Source organism: Lissotriton vulgaris, chromosome 1_1, assembly GCF_964263255.1.
Source record: "Lissotriton vulgaris chromosome 1_1, aLisVul1.2, whole genome shotgun sequence".
Classification (NCBI taxonomy): domain Eukaryota; kingdom Metazoa; phylum Chordata; class Amphibia; order Caudata; family Salamandridae; genus Lissotriton; species Lissotriton vulgaris.
This window is the reverse complement of record NC_141685.1, coordinates 1,239,590,589-1,239,615,443: the sequence shown is the minus strand read 5'-3', so window position 1 is coordinate 1,239,615,443 and position 24,855 is coordinate 1,239,590,589. Positions and strand designations below refer to the sequence as shown.

General features: G+C 44.7%; 1 protein-coding gene across 2 annotated transcripts in view; it reads right to left on the bottom strand.

The window, feature by feature from the left end:
- The window catches only part of RGS13 (regulator of G protein signaling 13), a 361,972-nt gene that overhangs the window by 2,329 nt on the left and 334,788 nt on the right, over positions 1 to 24,855 (bottom strand). The gene's annotated exons all lie outside the window — the stretch shown is intronic.

The window sequence follows — 24,855 nt, the reverse complement described above, 5'->3', positions numbered from 1 at the left end:
TAGTGAAAGCTAATGTTTGGACCACTTGCCAGGACGAAATGGCAGGTTAAATCTGCACACACAGACACAGCAGTAGCAGGTCTGAGAAATGCTTGCAGGGCTACTCATTACTCATGTGGGTGAAACAAACAGTGCTGCAACCCATTAGCAACATTTGATTTACAGGCCCTGGGCACACCCTGTGCACTTTACTAGAGACTTACAAGTAAATCAAAATGCTAATCATGGATAAACCAATGACAAGTACAATTTAGACATAGTGCAAATGCACTTTAGCACTGGTTGGCAGTGGTAAAGAGCCTAGAGTCCCAAAACCAACAAGACAGGTCAGTAAAAATAGGAAGAAGAAGGCAAAAAGTTTGCCGATAACCCTGCAAAAAGGGCCAGGTCCAACAGATAATCAAAATATTTTCTGACTCAGACATCATGTGCTAAATATTGTTTATAAAAATATTCACCTATTGGAATTCATAGTAGAAATTCCCCAGCCAGTGAGATAAGATTCTTCTAAACAATACTTAGCACACAATATTTGTGCCATACTATATTCTGACTATAATAATTCTGAGGTATGAAAGTGGTCCGGTGTTTGGATCCTATTCACGAGGAACCGTCAGGTCAAGACACAAGTCACTAAAGTCAGGGATCACACTGACCGATCATAGACAGTGTGAGGTAGCTGAAGAGACACCCTAGCACCAAATAAGTGTAGCTCTGGGAAAAAGTGGAGGTGAGTTGTGGCTCTAGCTACCTAGCTTATGTATGTCTATATGTAGGAGGAAGGTATGTGTGGGGTCTGTGGTGGGTGTGGACAACATTGGATACAGTAGCACATTTATATGGTCATAATGGACTTTTGATATGAGACATCCTGGAAACACAACATACAGCAGTTTCGCATATGTGACACCCTATCTTTTCTCTTGGCAAATCTTTTCTAACATATGTCAATAAAGTATTTTGCATTGGATGGTATTTTACTGCTATTCTAGAAAAAAACAGCGATGGGGAATAATGGTTGCAATAGTATCAGCCATTGATAATTAGCCAGACCTGCATTTGAGCCCTTAAATTTTTGAACACTGTGCAATGTCTGACAAACAATAGCCACGTACATATCAGCCAATAGAAGTGGAAACCAATCTATTATGTATCTAAACCAATATGTTACGCATATGAACCGCGTGCTGTGGATGCAAAACAGTAGGGTATGCATGTAAACCACAATTTTATGCCTGTGAATTTGTACATTATGAGGATGAGCTCAAATAAAATACCTATAAATCAACATATTGTCCATGCACTTCAGTATGTTACACAAACAGACCAATATTTACTTTATGTTATGTTATGTTATGTTATGTTATGTTATGTTATGTTATGTTATGTTATGTTATGTTATTTTGTGTCTTTTATAGCGCTCGGCTACTCAAAAGAGTGTCCCAGCACTTTATTGACAGGCTGAAAACGCAAAAACATAACAGACAGATTAAAAGAGACAGGTCAGCAAAACAAAGATCTAGGAGGCAAAAAGCCAGGTTTTCAGGCCCTTCCTGAAAGCCAGCAGATTTGAAGTGCTGCGTAAAGCCAAGGGCAAAGAGTTCCAGAGTTGAGGGGCCCGGAGCCTAAAGGAGCGACCTCCCATACGTGCCTTCCTCACACGAGGGACAGTGGCCAGGAACAGAGACTCAGACCTCAAAGATCGGGGAGGGCAATAGGAAAAAACTCTCTTCTGCAGGTATTTAGCCCCTGTTACATAAAAGGCCTTATGAGCGAGTGTTAAGGCTTTAAAAGCTATCCTCTGGCAAATAGGCAGCCAGTGAAGCGACTGCAATAAGCCAGAGACTCTAGTTCGCCTATGCAGGCCAAAAATGGCACGCGCTGCCGCGTTCTGGACAACCTGCATACGTTGCAGGAGATATTCCGGCAGGCCAAGATATAAGACGTTTGAGTAGTCCAGTCTTGAACCAATCAAGGCCTGTACCGTAATCCTCCTGTGGTCCTCGGAAAGCAGGGGGAAAAACTTCCGGAGCATACGGAGCAAACCGAAGCAGGTGCCAGTAAGGGCAAGGACCTGTGATCTTAGAGTCAGACCGTTGTCGATCTTGATCCCCAAGTTCTTAGCTAGCTGAGACGATCGCACAACTGTATTAAACAGATACAGAAACAGCAGTGTTTTATTGATACAATCCAAAATATTGGAGTGTGCCTATAAACTGCACATCTTAGCCCAGGTGATTTTTCACACATACGTATGTATGATATTAGCATTAGTATGCATGTGTTTACAACACATCCCTTTACCATGCATTAATTACAATGTAATGTCTTTACCACGCAGTGCCTTAACGATGCAAAACTTTACCATGCTTATACCGTTACCATTTATGCCTTTACAACAGAATGTAAGGGAAAACCCTACACACACACACACACACACACACACACACATATATATATTCACTGAAAAAACCATAGGTTTCAGGGACGTTATAGTTGGTTGGGCATTTCCCTCGTACAAAACCAGTCTGTCTGTTGTTGTACCTATCTCGGTGGGTGTGCGGATTCAAACCGCCATATTGGTAAAGTCGCAAAGGGTGCATGTTTCAGCCAGCCCACTCTGCTTATGCTTACAGGAAGGGAACTACAACACTACATGTCCCAGGTCCTCCCTGTAGTTATCTGCTGATCACAGGACTAGTTCTCAGCTTGCCACAGCCACTCCCTCACTGCTGCTTTACACCCATGCAGCACAGGCATCACAGGACATGTGATCCTGCCAATAAAAATGGTTGGGGGCACGTGCTCGACGCCATTTCCACTCTCTATCTGGTTGTATCCATGTGCTTATTATGTTGGTGGCAGCCGAGGCACTTTAACCAACACGGGCCTCCCACAATGTCGCAATGATTTGAGGTGCACAGAGATGGTGGCAGCCAAAGCACTTTGCCAGACACTGGCCTCCTGGCACGTCATAATCACTTGAGGTGCACAGAGTTGGTGGCAGCTGAGGTATTTTGGCCGACACAGACCTCCCACCATGTGGCGATGACTTGAGCTGCACTGAGTTAGTGCCACCAGAGCTGAGCGGGTGTGCAGCTTGCGATGATGCGTGGCCTCGATACGCTATCCTGGCAATCAAGACCCGATTTGAATTGTGAGCTCGGCTGGACCACATATAAGCCAAAGGCAGCTGGCTGTACAGACTCCTCGGTGCGGTGCAGCAGGATGCGCAGGGGCCTCTGCTGCGGAATCCAATGATAGCTGAGTAGTTTGCTCCAGTACGTGGTGGGCCCTCTTGGACACATGCCAGTGGCGGCAGGTAAGCATTGAGGTCTGGGTGCGTAGGGTCGGGCGGTCATCGCTGGGCGGCGGACTTGTCTGGGAACCAGGACTGGAATGCTTGCAAAAGATGTAAGAATCATGCACACTTCCTGAGAAGTTTGCGACATCATTAGTGTACAGGCCCCGGTGGTCCAGTTTTGCCTGCATATTGTTGGAATGCGTGTGGTTTCTGTTGCAGTGATTGTGTGCAGTGACGGCACAGGGTACAAGTAGTACATGTGTAGTCAGTTGCCCCAACAAGTGCAGGAAGGCTGCTATGGTGTGGTTTCCTTGCTTGGTCTCCAGTTGTTTCTGCGCAGTGTAGGTGAAGTAAACATGCAGGAGTATCAAGCTGAAATGAACCCTGATGCTTACAGGTCTGATAAATCCTGCATAATGAGACCATAACAAATGTTTGTGTGGTTGTAACGTTCCTTCTCTGTCCTATGAAGGTTACGACCACACAAGCTTCTGTTACGGTCATTTTGTGCAGGAATGATCATACCTGTAAGCATTCCGGTTTGTTCAAGTGAAATACATTTAACCATATTACGTTTGTGACCATACTAACGCTTGATCATTATCTTCATTTATCCAACAGGTCTCTGAATACAGAGTTTTGAGATTTCCAGGATGATCTACAGTTATTTTGATCGACAAGTTGATGTTCCCGTTGGCAATGCCACTCGTTGTTTGATATTTTCAAGTTGCTAATTTATGTTTGTCTAAGAAAGTACTGTTTTTCCTCTACTGTTGACTACTAGACTTCATGACCTGGTGCACCCCTATTTCAGTGACTACAATCTTGGATCTGGAGCACAGAGGCTTCAAGCAACGCCTGGGGTTGAGGTTGATTGAGCAGGAATACTATGTTTTGGGACGAGCGGGTGGAGGGGATGCAGGCGCCCTAACATGCTTTTGTAGACCAAGACGTGTGAGGAAGTTAAATAGGGCTGGCTGGGAGACTCCTCCAACTCTCGCAGTTGTTAGATTCCAGAGGTCAACAGGGGCAGCACAGCCAGCATCTTTGTATGGGTAACGTTGTTGATTGTCCACTGTGTTGGTACCATCAACCTGTGGGCAATGTGCACTAACTTCAGAATGGGGCGATTATTCTTTTGCCACGTTTGGTGCGCTAAACTGCCGACAACGCTGCGATAAGTCCCAACTGTTGGATTATAGAATGACTCTAAAACAAGCACTTGTGTTTATTAGGACTTTGTTGTAGCAACATGCGAATCACAATAAAAAAGATGAAAAATCAACTAAAGTGGGCAGGGTACAAACTAAAATTGGCAGGGTACAAACACTCTGACCCCCCTAGGCCTACTCAGGGGATTCAACAAAAAGCCCCAGGGCTAAAACAATTGTGCTTTTTTTTTTTAAAGCAGCTGGGTGCACAAATCTGGATAAAAAAATAGAAAACAACGATGGGGTGTATTCTCACAAACTTATCGCTGAGTTATCAGCACTTCACAGCAGCAGAAGAATTATCATCCCATTCTTAACCTGGTGAAAAGTGCCAATATCGCAGGTTTTCCAGCTATAGCTTCCTCAAAAAAACATTGCTACTATGATATGCAAAATAGGCGTTCCAGTACAAAAAAAACATGAAAACACCACTTGCCGATATTTTTAACAACCAGCGAAATCAGCGATACGATCCAAAAACATGGGTTTAGCCGTGTTAGCAGAAGGAATTTAACATCTGCCTTCTACTGGTGTAAAGCAGAATGACTACCTACAGTATGAATGGGAGCCCAGCCCAGAACCACATCTAAAGACCAACACATGTCATAGAGCTACTGATCATGCAGCTCCGAAACCCAAGCAGGCCACAACACCCACCACCACCACCCCAGGACCCCTCCCATACCCCCCCACTACCACAGAGGCAGCGTAGAACGGAAGAGTGGACCTTCCCAAAACTGCATGGCTCCCCAGCCACACAATAGTGGAATGTTGGGAGAGGTGGGAACCAAGTATGAGTGAAGGAGGTAAATCACCCATCAATACCAATGCACACAATGCCAAGTGTAGCGGTAATGTGCTAGATAGACCTCACTATGCAGAGCACAGACCTCTCCATGTGTACATACGCTGCTGGTGCTTGTACTGTTGTGGACAGTGAATGCAACCATGTTACCTCAGGCAGTGGGGAAGATCTCGATCATGTAGGTGTGTCGTCACCTCCTGTAAGCGGAATCGAAAGCGGAGTGGGCTGGTCCAAAATATGCCACTCTAATGTAGAAGTGTGAATAAATAAGTTGTGGCTCTGGGCATGCTTCCCTTCTGGAAGGCCAACACATCTGCCAGAGCGGTGGCCCTCACCCTGCCACGAGGCCGCTGTGATTGCCGGCCTCCTTGAAGCAGGCCCTCTGCGAACCCAGCGGCAAAGCACCACAGAGTTTTGTCTGTACAGACTACTGCCTTCCATGTACACTGCGGACAGCGGGACTCACAATTCAGATTGAGACCGAATTGAAGATGACACAGTCCAGTAGGCAAGAAACATTGCTCCCAGTGCAGCCCACCCGTAGTGCGCATCATCGCAGGCTGTACACATGCTGAGTACTTCAGGTGCCACTATCTCAGAGCACCACAAGTCATTGCCACTTAGCCTTATTAAGGCAGAATTCATTAGGCAAAAGACATTACTACCAGTGTGGCTCGCCCGGACCACGCATTATTGCAGGCTGCGCACACGGCCTACACTGCGGCCATCAGGGCTCACAGTTAAAATTGAGTCCAGTGGACAACTAACTATAACGTCCCTGAAACCTACATATTTCGACAACGTATTCCATACATATTTCAAATTTTGTTCCATACGGCTACACTACGGTCAGCAGAGCTCAAAATCTGAATTCAGTCTTGATTTATTAATTGCAGAGCCCAGTATGCAACAGACATTGCATCCACTGCGGCCTGCCAGCACGACGCATCATCGCTGGCTGCACACATGCTGAGTGCTTCAGGTACTACTAACTCTGTGCAGCTCAAGTAAACACCACGTGGCTGTTGGCACTTCCTGTCCGCTGCCTCCGGCCTACACTGCGGTTAGCAGGGTTGACATTTCAGATAGAGTCACAACTGCAGATGACGCATTCCAGTAGGTAACAGACATTGCATCCAGTGCAGCCCGCCCGGACCATGCATCATCGTTGGCTGCGCACATGCTGAGCGCTTCAGGTACCACTAACTCTGTACAGCTCAAGTGAACGCCATGTGGCTGTGGGCCCTTGCCGACTGCAGCCTCTGGCCTACACTGCGACCATCAGGGCTCACAGTTAAAATTGAGTCTTGATTCATTACTTTCAGAGTCCAATAGACAACTAAGTATAACGTCCCTGAAACCTACATATTTTGAGAATGTATTCCATATATATTTCAACTTTTGTTCCATACGCCTACACTGCGGTCAGCAGAGCTCAACATTCCAATTCATTCTTGATTTATTAATTTCAGAGCCCAGTAGGCACCAGACATTGCATCCACTGCGGCCTGGCTGCATGACCCATCATTGCTGGCTGCGCACACGCTGAGTGCTTCAGGTGCCACTAACTCTGTGCAGCTCAAGTCAACACCACCTGCCTGGGGGCCCTTGCTGACTGCTGCCTCCGGCCTACACTGCCGTTAGCAGGGCTAACAATTCAGATTGAGTCGTGATTGCAAATGACGCAGTCCAGTAGGCAACAGACAATGCTCCCAGTGTGGCCCTCCGATACCACGCATCATCGCTGGCTGCACACACGCTGAATGCTTCTGTATCTACTTTTATTTTGTTGTTTTCTATACATAAAATGTTTTATATGTAAATCCATAAATGACTGTTATTCTCATTGTCCAACCTCACATGCATCTTGATTGTTATAATTGTGCGACATCAGCCGATTTGTTACGTTCCAGATTTCAGAAGGTTGCTGTCACATCAGTTTGTGGGGGGTTCAGGGGAGGATGGCGGACAAGGAGGTGGAGGCAGGAGGTGTCGGGGCACTCTTGGGTGTCTAAGCTGCATGATCATTGGCTCCATGGCATCTGTTGTCATTCAGGTATGTCTGTGGGCTGGGCTCCCTTTCATGTTGCAGGTTGTAGTCCTATTTTTCACTAGGTCAAAGCAGGTGTAAATTTCCTGGTGCTAACTAACCTTATCGCCTGTTTTGTGTTCTCTTTGCTGATCTTGCTGGTCATTGATAATGTTGCGAAGTGGTGTGTTTGCTGCTTTTTGCACGGAACGCCTACTCTGTATCTCATTAGCGATATTTGCCGGGGTCATCCGTGACAATGTTTTTTGCGGCTGCTATAGCTGGTAAACTGGTGATATGGGCTGTTTGTACCAGCTTGTCAATGGTGCGTTAAATTTATCACCATTTTGGCTGCGATAAAGTGCCGTTAACTCGTCGATGTGCACCTGAGAATATACCCCTCAGAGTTTTAAAGAACGGAGAAGTACTCGAGTGCCGCTCAGAGAGCTGCACACCCTTCATGTTCACACTAGTGGGTCACGCTGAAAGCTGCGCTGGGATCGCGATTCCAAACTTTTTGGGGAAAAAAAACTGTTCACTTTTATTAATTTACATTCCCCTTGGGAACCACATCCCCCGAGGCATTACCATATCTACATTTCTTTTTTTTAAGGGGAGTGGGGCCATGTGGCCCCCCCTCTCAGGCCACTTCTGGCCTCTTGGACCCCATCCCCTGGGACTTGGCCTCTATGTTGGGGAACGTGGGGGCAGTCCCAATGGCCCCCACAGTCCCGCCATCTCCCCGTCTCCTGCGGGAGCCGGCATTGCTTTTGGGCAACAGAAGCTGCTAACATGCAGCTTCCCTTGCCCAAAAGCAATTATCCTTTCCTTTATTGAAGCGAGAGGAGGTTAAAAGAAAATTGCTTTTTGAACCAAGCGCTACCTTTTTGCCAAATTTGGTGTAATTCGGTTCAGCAGTTCGGACTGTAGCCTTGGCTAAAGTTTCCTACGGAAATTAACATGGAGAAGACACTTTCGGGGACCCAACTTTTTTTCTCAGCCCCCTCACTACTAAGCACATTGGCCGGGCCCTGGGGATGGGGTTGGTTCCAAAAATGGCCCTAGAGGGGAGCCTCTCAGTCTCCCTTCCCTTATTACATTTTGGTTGGGGCCAGGGGGATGGGGTCAATGGGGCCGAAATCCACCCGGAACGGGCACTACATGGCCCTGTCTTTGATTATTTACTATAGATTTGGCCCTGAGGGGTGGTATTCTGCAGGGATGTAATTGGTCTGGGAAGGGGGGTCACATGCGCTCTCTCCCCTATTTTATGAAAGTTATTTCCCTGGGAAATGGCCCACCTGGTGTGCAAATTAAAAAAAGTGCATGAGAGCGCAAAATTAAGAAAAAAAAGTTTGGGGGCCCAGTGGGGTTCCTATGGGGCCCCACAACCAGGCCAAAGGTGTCAGGTGTTCCTACCCTGCCCAGTTCTTTTTTTTTTTTTTTACTTTTCTCTTTGGACTCGGCTGACTCCGAATCTCAAAATGGCTGCCAACACATCCTGTTTGAAGTATTGGCCAGCAAATCAAATATCACTATGAAGTCTGTCAGATCAAAACGTCCCTAAATATACAAATTTCTTTATTCTTTAAAAATTCCAAAACTACTAAATTACAGAGAGTTCTCTTTCTGGACCAAGAGCAAACTTTCTGTCAAATTTGGTGTATTCTGCTTAGCAGTTTGGGCTGTAGTCATGTCAAATCCCCTAAAGAACTCCCGCTTTATCTTTGCCCCATTTCACAGATCACCCCAAAACAGTGTTCTTCAATCTGTGGGGCGCGCCCCCCTGGGGGGGCATGACACCTTCCCAGGGGGGGCGCGCACTCTACTTCAATCTGACCTTTCTTCCCTGCGTCCCTCCATCCTCCGTGCAAGTCTTCTTGGAGGATTCTGGTATGTGGAAGGGGGAGGAAAGGGAGATCATGGGGCAGGAGGTGCCCGTTCTTTTGTCATGTTAACTCTCCCAGGAGGGGGTTAATTTACAGAGCTGACAGCTTCAGCTGCAGTTGGAGGCAAGGAGTCTCCTCTGCTAAAACCGAAATCAAACAAACAGACACACTTTCAGATTTAGCAAAGGAGACCCCTCGCCTCCCACTGCAGCTGAAGCATTTCAGCTCTATGAATTAACCCCCTCCTGGGAGAGTTAGCTCTTCCCAGAAAAGAGACAAAGTTTCCAGAGTTTGAGTCTCAGCAATTAAGCTGAACATCCTATGATTCTGGGCAAATCACAATCTCCCCGGGCCTAACAAAACAAAATGAATATGTCCTCATGTAATGCAACTGGTGCTATGTAAAGCGCTCTGATACCTGGTCAAGTTCGCGCTATATAAAACTCAGTAAAATAAAAAATGTAATTAAAAAAAAAAGTGGGCTCTGGCCCAGGACCCCAGACTTTCAAAGGGGGTGGGAGTGTGTGGGGGGGGTGGGGGGAGGGGGTGAAAGAGCCAGCTCTATTCTACAGAGTCTTGCCCTCATGACCTTGAATCATTTTAAAACACAATGTTGTAACTAGCGTTTTTCAATCATTAATTTTTAATGTGCAAATGTCTATTACAGACATTTTGCAGACAAAATGTGTTTATGCGTCATGCGACATCCATATAAAAAGTTTATTTTAGATCAATACATGACCTCACATATGAGAAATAGAAGGGTGTGACAGAATATTTGCAGTAATATTAGTGAACTGCTGTTGTGTTACATACTGAAAAACACATCACTATCCCTGAATATCCGATGTACACACATTTAGTATTTGACCAAAGAAGGCAGGAAAGAGCTGAGACTAGATTATAAAATCAAAGCTGGTCCGAACAGGGGCCACAAAAATACATTTGGCCCACAGGCCACAACATCCTAAAACGTCCCTGAAAGTTTCTTTTAAAATTACACAGGCAGGCGCGCAAAATGCCAGCCAGCCATGTGTTGTTTAAACAGCTTGCAAATTGCTAAATATGGTTATAAATAAGAAGTATGTATTCATTTGTAATGTTAACAAGCTCCCCGTCCCCCCTTCTTTTTGTTGATTCATTTGTAATGTGACTTTTTAATCTTTGTTCCCTTTTATTATCAGTCATTGATCATTCAGGCAGCTCTAGAAAACAATTAAAAGTTCTTTCTATTTCTATTTATATTTACTGTTCAAAGTATGCACAGACAAGTGCTGAAAATACAGCTTTAGGTGACTGCTTATTTTTATACCATCTGTGACATCCAAATAATGAGCTGGCAACCCTAATCATAAAACTGGAAGTTTGTTGAGGGATCAGCACATTATTTATTTCCTCCACCCTGATCCCTGGTTACTGCCATAATATCAATAGTTTAACACATTCGAAACCCTATGCTGCCGTCAATAACATGCCGAGTTACTTCAAGTGTCTGTAAATGCACCTTGCATTCAGACCACTCACTCCTCATTCTCGCCCTTCACTTTCACTCTCACACAGCACTCACACTGACCCCAATGCACTCACACCATTCACCAACTTACAGTGATCAACCTGCACTCACAGCGATCACAATGCGCTCACACTGATCACCATGCACTCACACCATTCACACGCTCACCCTGCACTCACACTGATCACCATATTCTCACACCATTCACCCACTTACCCTCCACTCACAGTGATCACTCTGCACTCACAATGCACTTACGCTTTTCACCCTGTACCTCACCCTGCAGTCACACGAATAAACTACTCAACCTGCACTTGTGACACTTCACTCACCTGTCCCCCTCACTGTTCAATCTGCAATCTCACTCCAATAAGCCCACCACTAACCATACATTCATTCGTCCCACTCTGCACTAACATGGGCACCCAAATTCATATGGTTGCCTCACTCACCCCTGCACACAAGTATGGGCATGTTGTTCTAAATTACAAAAGGAAACATCTAAATGCACTACAATCCAGCCTTCCAGGGGCCCCTTGATAGAGACTCTTTTTGCCCCGATGGACTGGAATAATTCCTAAACAGATTCTTGCAAACACCGTTTTGTTCAATTTCTTTTTAATGTAATTGATGTGAGGGAGTCTATTACTATTTGTAGAGAAATGTGTTTGTTTAATGCACCAACCATAAAAAAGTTAACCATAAAAAAGTTAGATCCAAGCGGGTCCTCATATATGAGAAATTGGGGGATATCACAGATATTTTTCACTGTAAAATTAGTGGGCGGCTGCTTTGTTACAACAGTGAAAACACATCACTATCTCTGAATATTAGCTGTAAACGATTTTAGAATTTTGACTACAGTGCCTGTGCACCATTAGTAGACTGGCTAAATAGGGTAAGGCAGAACTGAAAATAAATCATTTTAACTCAAACCTGTACTGAACAGGGGCCCCCAAAATTGTTTTGGCCCAGGGCACCCAAAATCCTTAACATGTCCCTGCCATCACAAAGTCTGTCAGACAACATTACTCTGAAATAAACTAGAAAACATCATTAATTTACTATTAGTTCTATTTTTTTTAACATAAGCCTGACGTGTCCCAAACCCCCACTACTTCAGGAAAGCAACCTATCATACCACTAAGGAATTCTCAATTAGGGGTTTGTTCAGCGCCTTCACTGTGGACTTTCAACTGTCTTCAGATCCATAACTGGTTGGTGGACAATTATCCCATTATAATGCTGCTTAAAACGTTTGTTAATGATTTCTAGAGAAGATTTGTTTCTCGTGTACCAGCTCTGAGCTAGGGAGTGCTCGAAACATCTGACAACACGGTCTTCCTTACAGTCCCTGTCTTGGTTGAAAATGTCTGCAGAATATTCAGCTTTGGGAGAAACTGCTATCAAAACGCTCTTGCCTTTCAGCTCGTCCTATTTATGTGTGATTGGGTTCTCAGCACTTGCGGTATTAAATACTAAGTACCGTTCAAGACTGGATGTGGACCACAACCTGAGGAGGGCAGTTGCAAAAATCCATTCACAGTTTGACCGTCTCTGACTAACAGGCACACCTGTCACATTTATGTTGGTGGTGTTAATTATCAATCCATGTCATATGTAAAATAAAGCATCCTAGTAAAAACAATTTGCCCACATTTTATCTTGGAAAGTGGTCTGTCATTTCAAATTAAAAATGCTTTATTCGTTATATAAAATATAACCATATAGCATACAAAAGAAATACAAATAATACATCATAAACCTTATTTAAAAAAGATCCATTATCATACTAGAACAAGGACATGAACTAAATCTCCGCAAAATTAGATAAATGAAATAATTTTTAGAGGACAGAGTTACGGTGTTTCACTCAAGACACTTTACCAACAATTAATTGCATTATTACATTATTTCCTTTAAATAAAGTGACGAAGTGCGTAATCCCAAAGTTTATCAGATAAGATTAGAATAGCTCATATTCGTTTAAGGATATCATTTCTAGTTAAAATCATGTTAAAAATAATAATATATGATTATTTCATCTAAATAAATAGTCAATTGAGTTAGAATACAAAATAAAACCAGTACAAATAGCAACATACAAACTATTAAAATTGCAGGGGTCATGTTAATCTAGATCATAAAATGATCGATTTTCTGCTGGAAACACATTTTAAAATGTAAATGGCTACATGGAAACATACATCCGTGCTATTCAGATCCAACATTAACTGCAAGGCTTCTTTAGTAGTTCTATTGTTATGTTTTAAAAACAAAGGCTTAAGGTACATTTTCCTATAAGGAATATAAAATTTACAGAAAAGCATAAAATGGCAACAGCTCTGTTTAGAAATCCCGTCGCATGGGCAGAGTAAAGTGCTACTCCGTCCAGTATGGGGGGAAGGACACTAGATGGTGCACGGTGCCTAGTCTCAGCCGGGTCAATACAAAATGGTGTGAACTTCTGGTGACGGTTATCAAATATTGTTGGAGACCTTCTGTGATATTATGTTCGTTATAGAAAGCGTATGTGTGTTGATTTGCATATCTGGTAGTCCTAACCTTCTTTGCATTTTCCAGGAACAGATCTTTAAGCTCTTTTTAGAAACCACGATGCCCAGTTCTGGATTCAAAAATGGATCATGAGCAAAGACTGCCTTGAACCAAAACCAGATATGCCTAAACCAGGGGATACGCATATGATGTTCTAAATTTAAACAATCCTTAATTACGGTTTGTGTAAATTCTGTTTCTACTTTAGACCAAATGGATCTCCATAGGGAAAGAAGGGGACATAATGCGGCCAAATCTCCGATGTAGGCTAAACCTACTTCCCTGTAAGATCTCTATGGAAGCGGATGCCGGGGTACATAATAAGCGATTAAGGAAAAGATTTCCTGATGTTGAAGCAGCTTACAACTATTGGTGTTTTGTCCCCACATGCCTGCCCCGTACAGTGCAGATGACAAACACCTCACAATGTAGATGTGGATCATTTCTTTTATTCTGCGGTTCCCCAGTTTAGTTGCGAATCTAAAGATACTGTTGATGTTCCTCATCAATTTTAGTTGTACAGACTCCTGTTTTCTAGTCCAGCCCCCGTCCCCAGAAAAAGTTATCCCTAGGTAACAGAATTTCTTGACGGGTTCTAGCCTGACATTGTCTAAAAAGAAGGTCCTGTTTTGCTTGGTCTTTTTCCCACATACCATTGTAAACGTTTTGCCCTTATTAATTACCAGTTTCCGTTTGACTATAAAAGCAGAAAAGTTGTCAATGAGATATTGCAGACCATTTTGAGTACGCGATAAAAGTACTGCGTCGTCTGCATAAAGCAGAATTGGAATGGGCTTACCATCAATACATGGTGCATCCACCGCAGTAGTTCTAAGTATCATGTCTATCTCATTGATGAACAATGAAAACAGAAGTGGTGCTAAAACGCATCCTTGCCTTATGCCTCTGTTGACTTTAAAATAAGGGGTGCATTCGCCGGCCGTCCCAAAACGTACCTTGCATGTTAGTATTTCATATAATCTAGCGAGAAAGTATATGATTTCTTTAGGAGCTCCCATATCTATTAAAACAGGCCATAAAAGTGAGTGTTCAACCAAATCAAAAGCAGAACTGAGATCGGCAAAACATAGAAAAAGGCTTCCTTCCTTAACTGTTGTATATTTGTTGATTATGAGGTCGAGGTTGACGCATTGCTCCATCGTACCAATCCCCCTCCTGAATCCATACTGTACTGGTGATAACATGGATTCCTCTTCTGCCCAAGTTTCCAGTCTGGCCAGGAGGACCCTGCTTAGTACTTTGATAGAAGAATCGAGGAGGGAGATAGGTCTGTAGTTGCATGCCTCAGCCCTAGAACCCTTCTTAAAAAGTGACACAATGATTGATTGACCCCATGTCTGAGGAAGTTCAAATTCGATAGCAGCATTGAAAAAACGTGCAAGGATGGGTGCCCATAGGTGTTTTTCATGTTTATATACATCTATGGGCACACCATCCGGTCCAGGGGCCTTGCCACCACTGCTCTTCTCAAGTCCTGCCATGACCTCGTTCAGGGAAATAGCTAGCGCGATGATCGGCCATTGGCCAGAACTATATAGAATCAAATCATCTGAATTAAAAACCTTGGAATAATGTTCTATCCAATCTGTACAACTAACATTAGAAGTTACTGCAGGTATGGTGTCATTCTTTAGAAAAGGGCAATTAATTGTCTCCCTTAAAAATTTACTGTTTTTTAAAGTTGCCGCCATATCTAAATTTTCCCATGCCTCTTCTTGTAATTGTTTTTCCTTTATTGCTAGCCTGGTTTTATAAACATGCCGCTTCTCCCTAATTTGTTCCGGGTCTCTTGGTTTGATTGACATCACGTGTTTTAATGAGGATAGAGCCTCTATACAGTCTTTGTCAAACCAGCCCGATTGTTTGGCTCTGTGTTTACGGTTCTTGCCAGTCAATAGGCCCTCTACAGTAGCTTGGATCGTATTGATCATGGGTAGCATAGTTACCGGGTTATACTCATCTTTGAGGCAATAGCTTATTTCCTCTCCACATTTATCTTTTATTTCCACTGGTAGTTTGTAGGGGTTGATTTTAGCCCACTTAATTCTAGGGCCATTTGGTCTAGAGGCCATAATTTCTTGTGTCGGCTTACTATATATTTGGGTTTTAGGACCCCAGCCGAGTAAAGTTAGTGAGATACTGTTGTGATCACTCACAGCTTGCTCCTCTATCCATAGATTACGGTACGCAGTACCACTCGATAATAGATTGTTGAAATTAAAATTCCTGCCCTTGAATGTTGGACATCGGATGTCTCCCCTCTTTTTGGAGCAGTCCAGAAGTTCTAGATCTAATTTGGCGACCAAGCTATTCAAAGCCAACCCATATTTATCATGTGAAAATGATTTTGAGTTTGTGTACTTCTATCCTCTAGGTCATAAGTGGCACCGCAGATCCCCTTTTGGGCATCTAAATGAATGAATGAATGAATGGCATTTTTATACCGCACAAAACTTAGCCCCAAGGGGCATCAAGGCCCAATACAGACAGACATGGAAAGTCCAGACTCCAAATAACTAGACCAAAAGGCCATTGGGAGAGCAAGAATCTAATATGCTTGAGAAAAAAGCCAGGTCTTGAGAAGTTTTTAGAAAATTGCTAAGGAGGATTGACTGGTAGCTCAAGGGGAAGGGAGTTCCACAGTTTGGGAGCCAAGGTGGAAAAGGCTCTATCTCCCCATCTAACCTTAGCAAACCTAGGGACCACCAGCCTATTCTTTGAAGATGAACGAAGCGTTCTAATGGGGGTGTAGGCCCACAAAAGAGATCTAATGCCTTCAGATCCCGAGCCATGGATAGCACCATGGGCCAGACAGAGAATTTTGAAAGAGATCCTAGATGGAATCGGAAGCCAATGAAGGTCCCTTCTGTCCATTGTTGCAGACGTTCTCCTAGGAAGGCTCAGAACCAATCTGGCTGCCATATTTTTCACCATTTGGAGGCGATGGATAGAGCCTTTATTGATGCCACCATAAAGGGCATTACAATAATCTAGCCTCGTTAGTACTAGGCCAGCTGTTGCTTTTTTCCGGGCTGCCAAGGACAGGTAAGGGGCAATTTTCTTTAAGATTCTAATGGTGCCACAACAAGTACACACTGTCCTATTTACCTGGGGGTCGAAAGAAAGGGCGGGGTCAATTTGTACTCCAAGGTTCTTAGCAATAGGAGTGGGAGTCGCACAATCTCCCAGGGATGGAGGCCACCAGTCCTTTGACCAGAGATCTTGGCTCTCTCCGAAGACCATAACTTCGTTTTTTTCGCCGTTTAATTTCAAGAAATTACACATCATCCAATTGGAGACTGCCTCCATACAAGCTCTAAACTTGGAGGCGATCTCACAGACTGGCTAGGTGATGGATACCAAGATCTGTGTGTCATCAGCATATGACAGCACGTCCAGGCCAAAGGATCTTACCACCTGTGCAAGTGGGGTAACATAGATGTTAAACAGTAAAGGACTCAATGAGGAGCCCTGAGGAACCCCACATTGCACCTTTTTGGGATCTGAGAGGAAGTTGCCTATTTTTACTCTCTGCTCCCTGTGATGGAGAAAGGAGGAGAGCGAACTGAGGGCAGAACCTCCTAATCCGATATCCTTGAGCCTGGAGATCAGTATTGACGGGGACAGGGTGTCAAAAGCTGCTGTGAGATCTAATAACACAAGCAGCGAAGGATGTCCCTTGTCAACCTCAGATCGAATTTTGTTTGTCACAACAGTGAGGGCAGACTCAGTGCTGTGAGCTGATCGAAAGCCGTGCTGGGAGCTGTCAAGCATGTTGGAATTTTCAATGTAAGTGGACAGATTTTGATTTATGTAAGATTCCAGAATCTTCGCTGGGGCCGGGAGTAAGGAGATAGGATGGTAATTCTTCAAGATCCCTGAGTCTAAGGAGGGTTTTTTAAGCAGAGGCCTAACCATGGCGGTTTTCCAGGAAGAGGGAAAGATACCCTCTTGGATCGCCAAGTTCATAACTTCCAATAGCGGAGCAAGCACCGACCCTCTGCAAGTTTTTAAGATTTTTAACGGGCAGGGGTCAAGAGGCGAGCAGGACTTTGTGGCATCGAATAAAAGATTGAGATCTTCTATAGACAGCGAGGGAAAACATGTGAGTGAAGGTTTCAGCAAAACATCAGTCTTTTCATTTCTATCAGGGATTGAGAAGGAAGATCCTAGTGTCTTAGTGTTTAGCTCTTGGTTTCTAATTTCGAGCGCACTATAGATATCAGCAATCTTATCATGGAAAAAACTCTCTAAGTTGTTACAAAGTTCCTGAGTTTCGATGGTAGGTTCAGCCAGTTTGGGTGCCGAGAGGGTGTCGATAATGTTAAAAAGGTCTTTAGGGGATTTTAAGGATGTAGTCAGGTTAGTGAAATAATGCCTTTTTTCTTCCATTATCGCTTTCTTATAATCTCTAAGAAGGGATTTATGCAGGGCTTTCCCCTGTGGATGAGGATGAGCAGTCCAGGACCTTTCTTGTTGCCGACATTTCCGACGCATGGTTTTTAGGCGGTCAGAAAACCAAGGTTGAGAGGGGCTCTTTTGGGCTGAGTAATGTCGTTTGGCCAGGGCAAGAGAGTCCATAGCAATAGCTAGGGCATTAGAAAGATCAGAGGCAGCCCTTTTGGATCCTCCAGAGAAGGACACCTGAGATCATTCATGAAGGGTGAAAGAGTATTATCATTTATAGTTTTATAGTTCCTTCTTGTGGACCAAACATCAGTCTTCGGTTTGTTGCCTAGGTTGGAGTTTACTTTAAAAAGAAAGGGAACTGCCAGATGGTCGGAACAAGAAAGGGGAATAGGGGTGCCAGTCCTAAGTCTGGCATCATTAGAAAAAATGCCGTCAAGCGTATGAGAGGCCAGATGTGTTGGGCCATTGACCAATTGGTGTAGTCCACATGCAGCTAGACCGTTTATAAGTACTAGCGTATCCTTCGAATCTGTGGCCTCTAAATGGAAGTTAAAATCACCCAGAATGGTAAAATGGGGCCTGTCAACATAGGGCTCAATGAGTTTAAGAATTTCGTAGGGAAAAGTCGTTTTAGGGCCTGGGGTCTATAGCAGAGAATTCCAGAGAAAGACTCAGAAGGGAGGAAGTTAATGGAGAAATACATTGCCTCAAAGGTGTCTGATCGTAAAGAGAGAGGCTTGGTACAACAAGTAAAGATGTCTCTAAACAAGATTCCCAGCCCACCACCCCTACACCTTGTCCTATCAAGTCTGGACAGGGAATACCCCTCGGGAACTGCGTCCACGAGATCTGGGCCAGTGGTTTCAGAGCCCCGGGTTTCGGGGATAAAAACCCAGGGTGGTTTGTTTTGAGAAACAAAATCGTTAAAAGCAACATTATTTCGCACCAGAGATCTAGCATTTAACAGCAAGCCCACCTCATTTAGAGAGTTAAGAGCAGGCAGCTGATTTCCGATTGTGGCAGGATTTTTATGACGAGGATAGCGAGGGCTCCTGAGACGTAAAGTCCTCTTACAACAGTGGATATTATCCATATCATCTGGGGGTAAGCTAAAATGGCACAAACTTGGGACAGGTCTAAGAGCCAAAAGAGTAGAATAAGAGTACAACTCACAATTACCATGGAGGGGGAAGCGAGGTCCAGCCCGTCTGGCCCCTGGCGCATCCTCAGCGCGGACGGGCGCAGACGGGCTTAACTTAGGCGCACATTCGCTGGGCACGTCCGCTGGGCACGGAAAGAATTGCCCCTCTTAAATATGGCTGCTTCAGGAGCCTGGCGTCCCACAAGCTTGCAGGTTAAAATCTTCTGCCCAAAGAATAACAGGGCAATCTCTGTAGTTGGTGAGAAGATTGTCTATTGCTGTTTCTATTTCCTGTACCACAAAATCTCTATTTGCGTTAAAAATGTTGTTATAGAAGTTAACAATCATCAAATCATTAGTTTGCTGATGTTCAAGACAAATTATTAAGGCATGAGGGCCGACTTCTATGTGTTTACCTAGTTTGAATTCTGTGGGCCCAGTAGAGATCAGGGTCAATAAGCCACCCTTTGCCCTGCCAGCAACCGTGTCCTCGGCGTTTATATAAAAGGATGTATAACCTTCAACAGTAATTTGATCTCTGTACCATGTCTCTTGGAGACATATTATGTCATGCCCTTGGGAGATAAAATCATTCCAAAATGGAGTATCAAATTTGCTATTAATACTTGCTATATTCCAGGTTATAAAGTTCAATCCTACTCCAGTTACGTATAGTGGTTGGTGGAATGGTGATAACCTATGGCTGCCTATGTGTATAGTATCAGTAGTGGGCGTGTTGTTGTGTTGTGATGGGACGTTCGCCTCTGTACATAAGGTTTTTACCGGATCGCATGGGTATTGGTCTTTCTCCAAATTGACAGGGGGGTCCGCAATCTGGGCTAGATCAATTATAATAGATCTTATGTTGACTATTCTTCCCTCAATAGAGCGCTGATAAATCATGTCCACATCCTGCCCCTCTTCTTGACCTTCCTCGTTGCCCTTCTCCTGCCCATCGTTTAAAGTTTCCATGATTGGTGGTCCTCGGGGACATCTTATTAAATTTGCTAGTTACAGACGAATCAACATTACATGACAGTCAGTCTACCCCCTCGAAATTTGAAAACGGCTCGAATCGGTTTGATAAGGGTAGGTGGAACATAGCCCTGTTGAAAGTGTTTGCTACATATGGCTCCCTTCTATATGCATGGCGCAGGTGGAAGGGTGGGCCATGTCTTATACCAGGGTAAAAATAATTTAGGTCTAATGTGTGGATATCCCCCTCTCTGCCGAACCTTGTTTCCCTGCGGATAAAATCAACCACCCAGGGATCTTTAAAACTCACAATGACACAGTCACCTTCCAGGTCCTTGGTAGTATTCCCTACCCAGTTTACCCTCCTAATGTTGAGTATCTCTGTGTTGGAGAAGGGGGGGAGTGTTCTGTTGGTGTTGAGCCAGTAGATGACTTTGTGCTTCAAGTCCCTATGTGTTTCCCGCTTGTTGGTTCCAATCTCGCGTACTCCCACCATGATGATTGTGTAAGGTATTGCTTCCGGTGGAAGATTTACACAGGGGGCTCGTTGGTGAATATGTTTATTGTTCGTATCCCCCTGTGCTTTGGGTAAGTTGTGTGTTGTAGGAATGCGTGACTCAGATTGGTTCTTAGGCGTGGCACCGACCCTTGCGGCTGTGTTTCTGGCAAACCCCTTTAGGTTGGGATCTGGCGTACTTTTATGCATCATGGTTGTCGCTGGTAGAATGACCAAGGCTGTGTTGGTGTTGGGTTTCGTAGTTACATTTTTAGTACTTGGGACAGTAGTTGGTATTACGGTAGTTGGATGTGGGGCCTTTGGGTTCTTTAAAACTGCTGAAATGGTGTCTAGTCTGGTTGTATTACCAGAGACTAATTTTTCTAAGTGATCTAATTTAGAATTAATCTGTTTCGTCCTTTCAATTAGTGGTAACATTAATGACCTAACCAGCTTTTCCATTTTCTCCATTAGCCGTGCTTCACTACACCCTTGCAGGACTAGATGGGGGTTGTCATTAACTATTAGAGGTGAAGTAACAGGTGGCACAGGCTCTCGGGGTACCCTTTGCACTTTTTTACGCCTCTTTACTGTCACCTTCTTTGGTGGACTAACGCCTCTTTTCTTTTTATCTGGTGGGTCGGTAGTACTGATGGTACCAATATTCGTGTTCTCTGGTAGTTCTAAATGAGCATGCCCAGAGATCACAGGTGGGGATGACAATAATGCTGGTGAATTAACAGTACTAATATTGGTGGTCTCACGCGTCTCTGTATTAACATGTACAGAGGTGGCGGGCGAAGATGGATGCAATGGTGAGATGAGTGATACGGGTGATGAAACGCAGGAAGCACGAGAGGTCAAACTGATAGGAGTAGAATTTAATAGGGAACATGCCTCAGTACTTTCAATTTTCCCTTGTGTGTGACTGGATACTGGGCTCAGAGTGACTAGTGGAGTGGTGCTTGGAACAGGTTCAGGTGTAACAGATGTTCCTATCTTGCCAAGCGAGGAGCGTTTCCCAGTTAAAAGGTCTAGCGACAAGCGCTTCTCCACTAGCGCTATCTCTTTCTCTATAACCACCTTTGCCCGTGTCAAGAATTGATCAATAGTGCCAGTTGCTACCCCCCAGTGGATGCAATAGTGACCTTGCGGTCCTTCCTAAGTGTCCGCACCATAGTGCAACAAAGAAGTCAATAATGATACACAGAACAGTGTATTAGATGACGCAAATCTAAATACCAGTTTATGGGGTCCAATGTCCAACACGACAGGGAGATGGCCCAGCCCTGCCTCCTCTGGCCTCTGAGGGCCTAAGAGGGCCAGCCCTGTGCCAGGGCTTCGCCCGGCATACCGCTCGCATCCCGTGATGCGGGTGACGCACGCTTTAGTAGCGCCTCCGGGGGTGGTGTCTGGCGATGGCGGCTCCTGCCGCAATGCAGCAAGGGAAACGTAGTCCTCCACTCGGCGGCTGCAGGTGACAGGAGCGGCGGCGGGAGGACTCAGAGGCGATTTTATGGCAGCCCGGTGTTTCTGAAAGTTAATAAATGCCCCAGCGATATCCACAGGTAGGGAAGAGAAACACCCGCTCCGCCGGTGACGCGCGTTTTAGTAGCGCCTCTGGGGGCGGTGTCTGGCGATGGCGGCTCCTGCCGCAATGCAGCAAGGAAAACGTAGTCCTCCACTCGGCGGCCGCAGTTGACAGGAGCGGCGGCGGGAGGACTACGAGGTGATTTTATGGCAGCCCGGTGTTTCTGAAAGTTAAAAAATGCCCCAGAGATATCCACAGGTAGGGAAGAGAGACACCTGCTCCGCCGGTGACGCGCGCTTTAGTAGCACCTCCGGGGGCGGTGTCTGGCGATGGCGGCTCCTGCCGCAATGCAGCAAGGGAAACGTAGTCCTCCACTCGGCGGCCGCAGGTGACAGGATCGGCGGCGGGAGGACTACGAGGCGATTTTATGGCAGCCCGGTGTTTCTGAAAGTTAATAAATGCCCCAGTGATATCCACAGGTAGGGAAGAGAGACCTAAGAGTTAGGGCTTAGTTTCCATAAATTAAGCTTTTTTTCTTTTGCTAATAACTTTGGCTCTGTTTGACCAATCTTCACGAAAGTTTCAAAAGTAGTGTACTGGTCACTTCAGCTGCTGTCTGGAAAGTTTTGGGGCAGAGGTCTTCAAACTTTTGTAGGTTGAGCCCCCCCCAGCTGAATTTCTTTAGATGTTGGCCCCCCCACCACCTGACAGAAATTTCTGGACTCGACCGCCACGCGCACATTCCAGGCATATTCTGCGAATACCATTCAATACAATAAGAGTGTTTAGTAAACTGCAGGTTTGTGAGTGGGTGGGTGTGGTGAAATGACAGAGGTGTATTATACAGCTCAAAACACCACTTTCCAAGATAAAATGTGTGCAAATTGTTTTTACTAGGATGCTTTGTTTTACATATGACATGGATTGATAATAACACCACCAACACCCTTAACACTCAATTCTCTTACCTACCCCTAAACCCTAAAAACCCTTACTACCCAATTCCCTTTCCCAACCCATGAATACAAAAAACACCCTTATCATCCTACTCCCTTACCACCCAAATCCTTTACCAACCACTAAACCCTAAAACCACCCTTACCACCCTATTTCCTTAGCCACGGGTAAAGTGATAAAGGCCTATGCATGGTAAAACATGTGTGGTAAGGGCTAGGCCTGGGCGAAGCTCACTAAGTTCTGCTACAAGGAATTTCCTGGAGTGCCCCAAAATATCTGTGAGACTCAGCGGAATTCCGAAGCTGGTAGAGATGCTCAATGCACCTGTTTGTGTTTTGTTTTTGATGTTCAGAAACATGCCGCACGTTCTCGAGCTTGAAATTGCACCAAAAGGAGAAAATCTGTTCGTGGATGCAGCTGCGGTCACTGCCAGTCTCTTGTGCTTTCTGTCTTCAGAAAACAGGTGCCAGATGTCACAGGTGTGGCCAAAACCCCATGCAAGCATCCGGTAAGTCTCCTGAGCGCTCACGGGCAGTCAGCAAATCTCGTTGGTGCTTGTAGGGGGCCGGCAAATCTCGGTGGCACTTGCAAGCACTTCGCAAGACTCATTGTGTTCTCCAGCACAGCAAAAACCTGACTCGAGGGTGCCAACCGGAAATAAATTCCACTACAAGGCAGAATTTACTGCGAACTCCGCATTCTCCGCAGATCTCTCAAAGTTCATGAATTCTGCAAATTCCGCGAGCGGAGCGGAATTTTACTGCCAGGCCTAGTAAAGGCAAATTGTGGAAAAGTCATTGCGTTGCAATTTATGCATGGTTAAGGCATTACGTGGCACCACAAACTAATGCTATTGTGTACAAACCTCACAAAAACAAAACAAATGCCAATACTGGAAATACTTTTTTTCTTTATTTTTCAAAGATCAGCTATGAATTAAACATAGCAGTCTGTTATTTATTCTATTGTTATTTTAATATACTTGTTTATTATTGTCAGAACGCTTTTTTCATTTTCTCATTTTCTAAAAGTCTTTTTTGTGCATGTACAAAATATACAAATATACAAAATATACCAGTTTATACAAAATTTACAACAACACTCTTCTGACTGCTAAACAACACATCCATACCATACCTTTCACACTTCAGACGCTACAAAAACATTCACACATATAACAAAAATTCACTCTGAGGTATAGGTCAATGTCAACAAGAAGCTATATACTTAACAAGTAGTTTAGACAGATTGGGTAAGTCACAACTTTTCACGAAGTTCCAATGATTCGAAAAAGTTCAAATCAAGTCAGAAATTGATCTAATATCTCTAGACTTTTGCATTTGTTGACAAAAACCACATAAAGATCTACGCGTTTCGAACGCCCTGATTGCGGGGTTCTCCTCAGGATCACTACGATTTCTTATGACTTAAATTCAAAGTGTCTCTCTGGACCGGTGGAGGTGATGTGTTAGATACACTCACAAGCAACGGGTGATCGCTTGGGGTGCCCGGTGTTAGTGTCCACTTCACTTAACCAGGCGTTCTTTATGTTCGGGGGCTTATTGTTCACATGGCCGCCACGTCTCTCGAAAAATGCACTCAATGCACACAGTCTTGTCAGGTTTTTACGATGTGGCATGTTCGCGGTGTAGGCAATACAGTCCTTCCGTCCAAGCGACTCTTGTGTACAAACCAACATAGTGCATACATTCCTATATAGCCGGCGTGAACCAGGCAGTACGCGTAAAGGCACACTTTCCTGTTTTCGCAATGGCTCACCTTAAAGCAGGTGCACTGGGTGCAAACAGGGAAAATGTGTGCTATTAGGAAGAATGTGCTGTCCTCAGGACAGCTGCAAACTTGCACTGCCCCCAGGGCAGCACAGTTAAGAGAAATACGGAGCAGCTCTTTAAAAGCTGCTCCATGTTTCTCTGTGCAGGCAGCAGTCTACCTGCACTTTCAGAGGGGAGAGAAATCCCCTTGCAAGAATATGAAATGAGTGACTGCACCCACCTGC